This window comes from Epinephelus lanceolatus, chromosome 22 (genome assembly GCF_041903045.1).
Source record: "Epinephelus lanceolatus isolate andai-2023 chromosome 22, ASM4190304v1, whole genome shotgun sequence".
Taxonomy (NCBI): Eukaryota; Metazoa; Chordata; class Actinopteri; order Perciformes; family Serranidae; genus Epinephelus; species Epinephelus lanceolatus.
Genome location: NC_135755.1, coordinates 9,867,349 through 9,873,084, shown reverse-complemented (window position 1 = coordinate 9,873,084; position 5,736 = coordinate 9,867,349).

Here is a 5,736-nt window from a genome sequence, read left to right as displayed (position 1 = left end):
CACTTTCCCTCTCTGTCTCCTCAACAGGAACATTTGTAGTCAATGTGACACAGACCTCCTATCAGGCAGAGGAGAACCACAACATCACACTGGAGTGGATGTTCACCACCAAACCTGGCAGCTCCCTCCACTCCCTTTATATCTACTGTCAACTGAAAACTGATCTCAGAGCCTCAGTCCTGTTTCGTCTACATGGAGGTGTTGAGGTCCCAGAGTATCAGGATGAACAGTTTACAGGACGAGTCCAGTGTGACAAAGACGTCCTCAGAGAGGGACGACTCAGACTTCATGTGTCCAGACTCAGGACTGATGACTCAGGACTGTACATGTGTGATGTGTCCACACATTATGGCGGCAGCACTGCTACATGTCGGCTCACTGTCACTGGTAAGTTGATTAATACTGGAACCAGAGACTGTTTTTCTGTTTGAACTTGAAAATTAAAGTTCAAGATTATTCATGTTTTAGCTCTAGTTTGAATATTTAATTCAGTTACTCTACAGAAACATTAAAGTACTTTTAAGAGACCTTTTTCTGACTTTGAAGTAAAACCTCACATCTTTAATATGTGACCTGTGATGCAGATTAGGATTTGATTTAGTCTTTCTACTGGCTTAAAACAGGTTTTCTCCCTGTCAGTCTGCTGATCTTATTTTCTGTCAGCAGCTGCTGATGAGCCCAAACCTCAGAGACCAACAGAGAGTGGGGGAGGGATCAGCCTCTACGTTGGACTGGGACTGGCAGCAGCTCTACTGTTTGTCTGTGCCATACTCTTTGCAGTCAAAGTCTATTTAACTAAATGAACTGATAAGAAGGAAAGCTATGCATCCACAGACACTGAGTTTACCAGAGAAACAACTCATGAGGACGTACAGGACCCTGTGAGTGAGTCATTAGAGCACTGATTCAAGACCTGAATGTCCAGCAGCAGCCCTGCCCCTAACTCAACAACTCAAAACACTGCAATTTTATAAATGAGACTGGTATTTCTCCTCAGGTGACATGTTGCAGTTACTGTTCTATTTGACATTAAACATGTCCAATCAGCTGCACAGTAATATTGTTTTTATTCACACAGTGTTTCAGTTGTTGGTCAATATTGACAAAAGGAAAAATATGCAGGATTTTTTGTTTACCTTGAATATAATACAGAAAGTGAGGCTATGGTTCAGTTCATGTCTAAAATAATAAGTTAAATATACATTTTTTTATTCTACTATGTGTTAAATAGGAATCTAATGCATTGTCATTGTACTTTACTTGTTCCTGTCTTGGTGTAATACCTGAACAGGTCACTAGATGGTGTATTGAGCCACCGCAGGTTGAAGGAGGCGCTGCTGTCGGTTTGTTACTGGTGAAAGTGAAAGTAAAGAAGCATCCAGGTGTGATGGGAAGGTAAACACGGTGTAAAGCGAAATGTTAAACATCACTTCTGGTAACATCTCTTAAGGCATTATGTCTAGTTTCCCTTTGAAAACACCAAATGCGTTGTTCTTTTTATGCTGCTTAACGCACACCTACAGTGGCCATTATTTTAAAGACCAGAAGGATAAACTCACCTAATAATTATTAACAGCTTGAAGATCCTGCCTCTTTAACTGCTCTTATATTGTTGGATTTGTGATTATAATGTCTCTCTTATTTCTATGATTTCTATTTTGCAAGTCTTGGTGCTTTGTGTGGTTGGTGTTTGAGAGTGTTGCCGTGTGGCTGCAGGTAAATCATCAGGATGAGAAAATCAACTCATGGAAACAAGAGTTGAGAGTTATAAAAGTGTTTATTGTTTATTGTTACACCTAACAGCTGTTACTGTTAGACATGTATCCACCTCCACATGGCTCCTTATGGTTCATAAGGTAATGCATACTGAAGAATCAGAAAAGAACAGTTTGTATTAAACTTCATTAGATTAGAGGAGAGCAGAGAGTTTCCCATCATGCACTGTGGTTGGGGGAGATAAGCTGCTTCTGAAAGCTGCACCTGTTGTCAGTGATGACTTTGTGATAAAGATAACAAGGGCACAAGATCTCATATCGCACTGATCTTACTGAAACAAACAGCTTATCTGCAAAAACAGAGGGCGAATCAGGTCTTTTTTGCACCTACAGCAGGAACTGAGGTGAACTATAAACAACAGACACACAGACACATTTTACCTGACTGATGGAGTCCACTCATCTAACGCTTTGGTCCGTATGTGCCTGAAGACAAGGTAATATATGTCTCTGTATTTCAGGTGATATTAAATGAATCCAGATGTAAAGATGTTGTATTTGGGGACTGAGATCAGTGCCTGGATTAGACAAGATGCTAACAGATAATAATGTGCTGGCTTCTCTCAGTAAAGACACAATTCAACAACAACACTTTTACAGACATGTGATTGATTGAAGACAGATCATCCTAAAAGCTGATCCACAGAAAAAGCTTTAGCTTTAATAGTTTCTGTTGTGTATCATTATAAGGAGCCCTACACTCTATTTTAACTCAGTGTAACTCAGTTGACAGGGTTTTGTCTTTCCTTTATATGCAGGCACATTGACTCATGTAACATGTTTATCTGAGCTGCAGGTTCACACTTTAGGATTTTCTGCACTCCTGGCTCGTATTCACACAACATCCATCCTAAAGCTTAAAGTAGCTCCTAACTGGTTGAGTAAAGACAAACTCCTGATAATAAGGAGTCAGTCCTGACTTTAACATGTTTTTGGTGTTTGACCTTTTAGCACTAAAACTGTGTCCTCAGTCTGTGAGAAGTCAGAGACAGGACTCTTCACAAGCAGCACAGTGCCCATACAGGCAGGTGTGGCTAATGTGGTCAGTGTAGCAGCTTCAGTTTGTGGCGAGGGGGGGGGGCAACAAGTGGAAAAAGTAGAAGAGGACCGACAACGCCATCTGGGGGAATTACACCCCAGGAAATACTTTTTCCAGAACCCTAAATTTAGTTCAAAACTTGAGCATAGCATTAGTTCAGGCAGAACACGATGTCAAGCTCAGCTACATCAAGCTGATCTCAAACAGCCCAATCAACTGATGGAGTAGCTGATTGATGAAGGGAGTCAGCTGATAGATCACATGATTGCTTTCTATGCAACCAATTAGCAAATCTCATTCAGGGTGCCCTATTTAAACTGCTCTGGCCTGCCTACTGTTGCTGCTTCCTCTGCAAGCTGCTTTGCAACCTGCCTCCACCCCAGCTCCTCCTTTTCATGCTGTGTCTGACTTATTATTGATGCTGCTCTCTTCTGTTCCTGGGGGGTCTTTGCTGCTGCGTTCCCTGCCTTGGGCTTTCCATGTAGGCGCATGGAAGGGCAGGGATATGTGCTCTCTGCCCCAGGCTTTCCTCATTTTTGCACATGGAAGGGCAGAGAGGTGTGCACTCTTAACCTTAGGCTTTCTGCGAAGGCCTGAGGAAAGACAAAGAGGCCCCAGAACAGAGCCACACCACCAAATATAATCCTGCAAATGGAAATAAGTGTTCCTGACTGCATTAGGAATGCTGCAAACAGACTCGTTACTGAAACAAGGACAGAGACGTGAAGTCAATATAAACCAAATATTTTGTTGAATTTTGCAAAAATGAGCAAGTAGGGACTGGAGCTGCTGGGAGAAAAAAACGTTAATTGTCAAACCAACGCAAATACTAATAAGAGGAAATTAAAATACTGTTTTAGAATTAGCTTAAAAGAGTCTTTATCCAAAATCTAAAACCACAAGTTAGATAAAATATCGAGTCCAACACACAACTGAACAAGGGATGGTGAGCAGAGGCCACTCGTGGAGAGGTAGGCTGCACTGAGGAGTGCCCAGGGCTGCTACCACCCTTTCACCTCAGGTGCAACACAGCAATACTCGTGGCAAAATGGTGCAATCTACACTCATGTCCTACTGCTTTTATTCGCATGCAGTAAGTTCAGGGACCTCACCATAGGTGCCTCGCGTCCTAACACAGGTGGTGCTCTGCTTTACTGAAAGAAAAGAGCTCATACAAATAAACCCAGTTGGTTTAATATAACAGCTGAATAAGGACAACTTAAGCAAACCAACTATAAAGCTAAATAAAAAGAACCACCTCTGATACAGGGCATTAACACAGAATCACTCAGCAGGGTTTCCACATGCATTGTACTCAGATAATGGATCAGAGCTGCTAACAATCAGCCACAACAGGGAAGAGGACAGGAGCCACCAGGGGCCTTATATAATCTGGCACTGATTAGGGGTGTGGTTGGGGAGGAGGCAGGGCTAGGCTGCATTCAATAGCACTAAATGCCTGAAACACACTGCATTAAAGGAGCACCCCACCACAAGTTGATTGGTTGTGGTCTGCTGTGGAGATGCGCTGGCTGATGTGTCGTACCTCCATCATGTCCCATGTATTTATGCCATGAGGTGGAATATTTTCTTGCGTGTTTCTGAATGCATGACTTGATGACATGAATCTGTCGACACACTTTGAATGTCAAAATAACTGTTATTAATCCATTTGTTTCTATTGGTACTCTTGCATGACATACGCTTTAGAGGGGCTCACAGTCTACAATGCTTGGAGTCAACACATATTCACTTCAACCACTGGCGCCATCTTGTGGCAGAAATACATTACTGCAGCAAGAAAGTTATTTAAATGATAAATCTCAGGTGTCTTCATGGAAAGAAAAAGCTTTGCTGTGGTTGTAGCTGACATAGTTTTTAGTGCTGATGCCTGGTGTCCATCAGTTGTGTGTGATAATCAGGATAATAAATACAAAGGAGTATTGTGATGACTACAGACAGACTGTAGATTGTCTCTGTGTCACCTGTAATAAGTGAACTTTGATCTCATGTGTTTGTGACTCTTCACCTCTGTCTCCTCTCACAGGGAGAAGATGATGTGCATCATCCTGCTGCTCATCAACCTGACCTCCTGTGTCTGTGGTTAGTTTACACCTTCACTTTATCATCCACACTTTCAGGCTGTTTATTACTGTTATCACACATTACCTTTTTATATTGTAGTATCTTTAGCACTGTCCACTCACCCAGCTCTGTTCTAAATAAGAGCACACTGTTATTCAGTCAATCAGTCAAACTCTCCACACAAACATCTATAGATGGAGTTTAAAGGCTCACATGTTAAAGTTGTCACTTTGTCTGCTCCTCACTTTCCCTCTCTGTCTCCTCAACAGGAACATTTGTAGTCAATGTGACACAGACCTCCTGTCAGGCAGAGGAGAACCACAACATCACACTGGAGTGGATGTTCACCACCAAACCTGGCAGCTCCCTCCACTCCCTTTATATCTACTGTGAACTGTTAACTGATCTCAGACCATCAGTCCTGTTTCATCTACATGAAGGTGTTGAGGTCCCAGAGTCTCAGGATGAACAGTTTACAGGACGAGTCCAGTGTGACAAAGACGTCCTCAGAGATGGACGACTCAGACTTCATGTGTCCAGACTCAGGACTGATGACTCAGGACTGTACATGTGTGAAGTGTTCACACATTATGGCAGCAGCACTGCTACATGTCGGCTCACTGTCACTGGTAAGTTGATTAATACTGGAACCAGAGACTGTTTTTCTGTTTGAACTTGAAAATTAAAGATCAAGATTATTCATGTTTTAGCTCTAGTTTGAATATTTAATTCAGTTACTCTACAGAAACATTAAAGTACTTTTAAGAGACCTTTTTCTGACTTTGAAGTAAAACCTCACATCTTTAATATGTGACCTGTGATGCAGATTAGGATTTT